We start from the raw sequence: 8,069 nt of genomic DNA, 5'->3' as shown, positions 1-8,069 counted from the left end.
TTGGGTGTGTGGTTGGGTGTGTGAGTGGTTGGGTGTGTGAGTGGTTGGGTGTGTGAGTGGTTGGGTGTGTGAGTGGTTGGGTGTGTGAGTGGTTGGGTGTGTGAGTGGTTGGGTGTGTGAGTGGTTGGGTGTGTGAGTGGTTGGGTGTGTGAGTGGTTGGGTGTGTGAGTGGTTGGGTGTGTGAGTGGTTGGGTGTGTGAGTGGTTGGGTGTGTGAGTGGTTGGGTGTGTGAGTGGTTGGGTGTGTGAGTGGTTGGGTGTGTGAGTGGTTGGGTGTGTGAGTGGTTGGGTGTGTGAGTGGTTGGGTGTGTGAGTGGTTGGGTGTGGTTGGGTGTGGTTGGGTGTGGTTGGGTGTGGTTGGGTGTGGTTGGGTGTGGTTGGGTGTGGTTGGGTGTGGTTGGGTGTGGTTGGGTGTGGGTGTGGTTGGGTGTGGGTGTGGTTTTGTGTGGGTGAGTGGGTGAGTGGGTGAGTGGTTGTGTGGGTGAGTGGTTGTGTGGGTGAGTGGGTGAGTGGTTGTGTGGGTGAGTGGTTGTGTGGGTGAGTGGTTGTGTGGGTGAGTGGTTGTGTGGGTGAGTGGTTGTGTGGGTGAGTGGTTGTGTGGGTGAGTGGTTGTGTGGGTGAGTGGTTGTGTGGGTGAGTGGTTGTGTGGGTGAGTGGTTGTGTGGGTGAGTGGTTGTGTGGGTGAGTGGTTGTGTGGGTGAGTGGTTGTGGTTGTGTGCGTGAGTGGTTGTGTGCGTGAGTGGTTGTGTGGGTGAGTGGTTGTGTGCGTGAGTGGTTGTGTGTGTGAGTGGTTGTGTGTGTGAGTGGTTGTGTGTGTGAGTGGTTGTGTGTGTGAGTGGTTGTGTGTGTGAGTGGTTGTGTGTGTGAGTGGTTGTGTGTGTGTGGTTGGGTGTGTGGTTGGGTGAAGGAGGAAGCGGGTGGAAGAGAACAGCAGATGAGCACAGGAGAAGAAAACAGGGAGTTAAAGAAACAGGCGGTGGAAGAGAACAGCAGATCGGCACAGGAGAAGAGAACAGGGAGTTAGAGAATGAGGCGGGAGGAAGAGAACAGCAGATCAGCATGGGAGAAGAGAACAGGGAGTTAGAGAAGGAGGTGGTGGAAGAGAACAGCAGATCAGCACAGGAGAAGAGAATGGAGTTAAAGAAGGAGGCAGCGTGAAGGAGGCAGCGTGAAAGAGAGCAGCAGATCAGCACAGGAGAAGAGAACATGGAGCTAGAGAAGAAGGCGGGTGGAAGAGAGCAGCAGATCAGCTCGGGAGAAGGGAAGAGAACAGGGAATTAGAGAAGGAGGTGGGTGGAATAGAGCAGCATAACAGCACAACAGAACTGAACATGGAGTTAAAGAAGGAGGCGGGTGGAAGAGAGCAGCAGATCAGGGCGGTAGAGTGGTAGAGTGAGGGCGGTAGAGTGAGAGTGGTAGAGAGAGAGTGAGGGGGTAGAGTGAGGGCGGTAGAGTGGTAGAGTGAGAGTGGTAGAGTGAGGGCAGTAGACTGAGGGCGGTAGAGAGGTAGGGTGGTAGAGTGAGAGGTGGTGGTAGATGTACGTGTCAGACAGTGCTTTAGGAGTTGAATGTGTGCTGAGATTGTTTCCTGAGGTGGGAAAGCTGGTATGTGTAAAGCAGTGTCCCCAGAGGTAGTAATGGGGCACGTGCGAAGCAAGGCTTCCACAGTGACATTTGTGATTAAGTTGTCCCCTCCTGAGGTGCTTATGGGAGTATGTGTGACACAGTGTCATGAGCACATCTGGACAATGTGTTTCAAGGTGTTGCTGGGCTAGTTAAGTAACTGCCTCGAACACGGTCTCTTCAAAGCTCTATATGAGCCACTGTTGCGAGTTCAGTGTCGTATGAGGTGGTTCCAGTATTGTGAAACTGTCTGATGAGGTTGCGTCTTGAAATGGGGCAGGAGGTATGCGTTAGCACAGAGTACCAGTTCTTCTCAGTAGGTGCTGGCGTGTGTGAGGTACAGTTCACCTAAAGGGCGCATCATATACTCAAACTAAACATTTTAAGATTCGGCAGGGATTTCACAATGCAATCTCAATGGTTGTAAGTATAGCAGATGTACAATATTTTTTTTTTAAACAATAATTGTCCATTTTTATATAGTTATTTAAATTGACAATTAGATTAGGCTGATTCTAAACTCTCCAAAGTCTAGAATACTGTGGGAGAGACGCTCAGGATCACTCTAGTTCTAGGGAGACAGTAAGAAAAGTTTAGCAACACTACTAACATACCTCACCAGGCAAGCCGAGAATAGAGTCACATAACAATAACATCTCCAAAAGTCACACATGGCAGACTGCATGTACAACACATCACCCAAGAGCTGTGAGGGTGACACTGGAATTATGTGGCAAATTATGTGACAAGAGTCGAATCAATTATCTATTCAGGAAAGCAAAAGGTTAGCAGCATACACAGTGGCAGTATGAAATCCCAATGTTAACATTGAAACACACATTCAGAAGATCATGAATTATCAGGCAAATGCAGTAAATGCATAATTATGTGGAAAACGGAGATACCATCAAAATGCATAATGCTAGTTGCTCAGCCAAGGACAAATCCTCCAACACAATACTCCGGCGAGCACGTGCATCGGGAGCCATGTGTCAAGGCTCTTTCCGGGCAGACTATAGCAATGCGAGGCCACACAAATTGCATATTGGCGCTATAGTAAAATCAAACAGCTTAAGCTAGAATAGGACGCCTAAAACGTTCACAGTCCAGTGCTTACCACGTATAACAGACCAGCACAGCAGGAACCGGGCTCATGTCCGTAATAAAGAGACGTGAGCTGGGGCGTTTGTACTATGCAGGTGAGGCAGACTGCACGCCCCACGCCCTTCCCCTCTGGTCTTCGGGTAAAACATGTGTTCCTCCCTCTTTTGTTCATATTAAACTTGGCTGCCCTTTTTACAGGAGTTGAGAAAGTTGCAGCTGGCCATGCACAATGCATTTTACTGGCCTTATAATGTTATTGCGTTGCCCAAGGGAGCAGCTGTGTGAGAGGAGGAGCCGTGATTTCAAATAAGTAGTTCGCAGACACCTCCGCCTCAGGAAACAGCGTGGAAGGGAGTTTCGCCCCCACAAGACGCTGGACAGTAAAACTGCTTGTGAAGACCGAAGAATTTGCTTATGCAAAATTAAAATAATAAAAAAAATTCTGCTTTTCATCTTCGCCATTCTTTAAAAAACATCTGAGCATAATATAACATAACACATTTTGTAGCACAGGGGCATGAATATCAAAAGCAACATAAAAACCATAATATAGTACGTAACATAAATGCATTAATAACATACCTTTTTAAAACATAGCATAATATGCATGGCAAAACATAACAACATAAGACAACATAGAGTTAGTTACCGTAACAAGATTAGGCGACTTAACATTGTACAACAGAATGTGACTTAGCACTACAGAGCATCAAATAGTAAAAGACAAAGTAACAGGACATAACAATGATAACACAGTATACAAATCACAAAGAAAAGCATAGCATAATGTGACAAAATACAGAAAATCTAGACATCGTGTAACAGCATACGCCCAAAACATGACATAATAAAGCATAACACCAATCAGCATGTGACGAAACAATCCAGTGAATACATAAACCCCAAAAATTTGCAAATATATTACAAAAGTCTTCTCCGGAAACAATGTTAAAAGAGACCTATGCAGTGTGGTTTATCTCTTACATGGCATATTTTGGTGTATTTATGTGATAGGAACCAGTGGAACCCGCTCTAGCAGCAGATTCTTCCATCCCCCAACTCTGGCTGCTCATTTGTTCTTTTGTAAATGTTTGGTCTGGGTTAAGTCATAAGAAAACGCGTTCTCCTTGTCTCCTGCATGAGGTTAACAAATGAAACAAGCGCTCGTGGGGCAGCATGGGTGCGATGTTGGGCACCAGTTGAAGCTGAGCAGAGGAAAGGCAGCGCTGGGAGGGGGGCTGGGCACGAGCAGATGGTCCTATTTATGACCTACAGAGCGCGTGAAGTGGCTGCTGGCAAATGGCTTTGATGTTCTAGTCTTGCTTTGTGAGAGGGGCAGGGGGAGCGAATTGCTGTGCACGCGCCTGGCTCTCACATGAACTGTATGTGATCCGCAGTGGGTAGAGTTCTGAAATCAGCTTACTATAAGCTCACCGAAAACAATGCTTACGCATTGCTTCAGCGAGACCTAAAAAGGAAACAAATTCCATTCTGGATAGCTCAAAAAATTACTCAAATAGAGGCAGTATTTCCGGATACTACCCTTCTTGAGAAACACAGGATTTTAACAATCTGTTTACCAATGGGGATCGCACCACACCTGGAGGACTGTGACACTTGGGGTACAGTCTTTGTTGCAATCTACACAAAAACACATGGTGTTCCGTCTATGGCGGTAATACCAGACGTCCTGAAACAGATTCAAAATGAATACAGGGCAGAGCCTGCTTTAAATCTAGATATGAAATTACTGAAAGATTTCAAACAAGTCTCAACAATATTATTAGCCAACATTAAAGGTGAAGCAACATCCGCCAAAAAAGAGAATTTGATGTAACTGAGAAACCATATGAACTGCACAGAATAATTAAGAAGTCCTATGAAGAACTAGGTAGAGACAGTTTGGGTGGTAACCAGTAAAACCCAACCTGACTGAAAGTCCTGAAAAAGACTTTATTAAAAACACTCTCACTGTTCCTAAAAAGAAGTGGGAGAACACTAAATAAACTTCTAAAGAGAAGCATTCTCAATCCCAAGGTAGGTCTCCTCAAAAGGAGCCCTCTGAATGGAGGTATAACCTCAGTAATAGGGATAATTTGACAAAACCTTATAGACATCAAGATACTGATACATGTTCCTCTCGTACCTTTTAGATTTCATCACAGAAATCGGAAAGAAGAGGACGGTCAGAACAGAAAGAAGAACGCATGAAGTCCAATGATGATCAACACGTTCCAAAAAATAAGAAAACCCAAATCACCAAAAAGAAGGTAGCAGGTCTAAAAATCAGACATGCAGAGGATCTTGAGGACACAACTCAAGAACGGGGAGTGGGCTCAGACAATGTTGGACAGCGCAGCAGAAGTAACCGTAGCGCGCAAGATCTTGAAGGATCATCTGGAGACAGTGGACTTGAATAAGTACATCCAAGTTGAAACTGCTGATACCAGGGTTAGTGTCCCACACAAGTTATATGAAGTAAAACTCCGGATGGAGGGGGATATAACTAGAAAAATAAAAGTACTCTTTTGGGAGAAGCTCTCTGAGGGTTATGATATCCTTCTAGCTGAACGAGACTGGCCACCTGAATGTGTCAGGGAGTGCCCACATGGCCAAGAAATCATTATGCCAGCTTTCTCCAACCGTGTTCCAATTCATAAAAAATACACCTATGCCAGGAAATGGGCAGAAGCCCAGGCACCTGCATTATATAAAAATCATGTGGGATGGGATGAGGATTCTCCTCAACATAAAATCCAGGTAAAAACACAACCAAATGCACAAAGGCAGTATCCTGTTCAGCAAGAAGCTAAACAACAAGTCAGGGAGATCTTAGATCAACTTGTATACCAAGGGGTGATTGAAACATGCACCTCGTCCATGAACAATCCTTTGTTTCCTGTCTCCAAACCAGACAATATATATCGTCTAGTTTTGGATTACAGACATTTAAACTCATGTTGCAAAATTTAACAGTACAAAATGCACAGAGTGCAGCACTCATGAATAATATAGTGTGTAGGAAATATAAAACTACATTAGATATTTCAAATGGGTTTTTCTGTCAAAACATTGCACCAGAAAGCAGGTATTTGACCGCTTTTTCAAGTATGGGGACACAGCGTCACTTCTGTCATCTCCCACAGGGATTCAAGAATAGCCCAGGGTAATTTTCAGCCAGAGCAACAGAGTTACTGCAAACCTATGATGATGAAGCATTATCATATGCCGAGGACATCTATCTAACAATGACTTGGATAGGCACTTAAACAGGGTGAACACCATAATACTTGGCTTTGCCTCTGAAGGGTATAAATTAAATTTCAAGAAATCAAAAATTGCTCACCTCAATGTACTTTTTCTAGGATACAAGTTATCAAGTGAAGGCAAAAGCCTGGCAGCAAACATTCTAGAGAAATGTGCGCTGCTCTAGCCTCCAAAAATGTTGAAAAACGTAGTCAATTCTAGGTTTCCTAAACTTTGGAAGAACATTCTAAATTACGCAGAAAGGGTTAGACCCCACTACGAATTAATCAAACCAGATTTCAAACATCAATTGGACTCAAAAACACACAGAAATTTTACGTTCAGTACAAACAGACATATTAGCAACCACACATTTACAAACATCCGTAAACGTATGCAACCTACTAATCGGAATAATTCCAGGAAGATGCAGATTCACATACTTAACCTTTAATGAAGGGGAAAAAGTACCAATTGCTTATAAATCACACTTGTACACACAAGCTGAAATGAAATTCACTTCTACAAAAAAGATTCTGACAGCGGTTCAAACTGCAGCAGCAAAAGAGAGCCCTCACACAGGGAAAACGCATAATGGTAGTTACTCCTGTACCTGCTTTAGAAGCAGTGACAAAAGCGAGCAATCCGAATGCAAAAGCTTTACATCCGAGATGGATTCAGTGGGTTAATTCTCTTTTTGCAACAGACGTTGAATACGTTTTTGACCCCTATTTGAAAACACAAGAATTTCTACAATACGAACAAGAATGTCCTCTGCCCACTGAGATTCTGCCTCTAGAACAGAATTAATGTATAATTTATACTGACGGATCAGCTCAACCCGCAATTGGGGGTAAACAAGCTTATAGTGCTGTGTGTGCGATTGTTAAAGGTCGCTGGCGCGATGGTAAATTCAACCCTATGGTCACAAAAACACAATCTCTTGGAGATTATACAGCTCAGCGAGCTGAACTACAGGCATTCAAGATGGTGCTTGAAAATACTGATTGCGAATTCCCCACACTCAGTGTGCGATTCCTATTATTGCATTCAATCTTATAATGAATACTTGCAGAACTGGATTGAAAACGGTTTCAAAGACGCGAAAGGTGGCACAATCAAGCTTAAATTGCTTTGGGAACAAGTAGTTCAGGCTAATCAGATCGAATCTGGAAACTCTGTACCAAGCAGGACATCGTAAAAAGGTGCTTGTATTTACCTGTATAAAAATGGTATCTGTCACACTGAGGTAAAATCTGATGATGGAAGTGGAGATCGTTTTCCACTTCTGAGAGATGCTTTAGCATCTGTTCCATCTTATCACACTGATGGTTGTCCTAGCTAGTCAGTGGTTCCATGGAGTTAGAAATGTGCCAGTGTGCAGCTGTACCTATTGCAACACTTGCCCCCCCACTCCCACAATCAAGCCATTTCAAGAAGTGAAGTGTGGCCTACGAAAGGGCTCTTTTCCATGCTCTCTCTACGACATTCACAAGGTAAATACCCATAGATGAACAAGGGGGTCTTGTGATGCAAACTTAATTGTTTTCTCTGCCTTTGGGTGACTATGTTCCTCTTTAAAAGGCGCGGATGCTTTTTGTGCATCATTCCAGAAAGGATTTAAGCATGAAAAGCAACTGTGTGGTATGCTCAGTTTGGGCAGAATCTCATTTAGGAAATCTTCCTCATGCATGTGGAGATTATGATGTCCTGCTACTCCATTATTCCATGGTTGGCAGAGGTGTCATCTGGCTGAAAAGCCTAAACAGGATATGGATTCAGAAATGGGGTCTGGGCTTTTATTCTTAGAGAGGGAACAAATCCAGCCCCTTATTAAACAGCCTTGTCAAAGGCATGCATGCTTTTGTTATGTGGGATGGCTGTGTGTTGGAAGAGGTAAGAGCGAGTATGTGGCCAGCATCTGAGTGAATGTTAATTATTTTGTTCCTATTAGCAGGTTATTCCGCTTCCTCTAACGGAGGATGTTAGGCTGTCAGAGTTGAGTTGTTGCTTGACTTTGAAGTCAAACTTGGTGCTGAAGGCCGGTGGTTTTCCTTTAGTTTTAGAGGCCCAGATTTTGTCAGCATCTCAAGTTTT

The sequence above is a fragment of the Lissotriton vulgaris genome, chromosome 1_1 (genome assembly GCF_964263255.1).
Source record: "Lissotriton vulgaris chromosome 1_1, aLisVul1.2, whole genome shotgun sequence".
NCBI classification, from domain to species: domain Eukaryota; kingdom Metazoa; phylum Chordata; class Amphibia; order Caudata; family Salamandridae; genus Lissotriton; species Lissotriton vulgaris.
The sequence above is the reverse complement of the archived record's forward strand: the minus strand, read 5'-3'. Positions refer to the sequence as shown.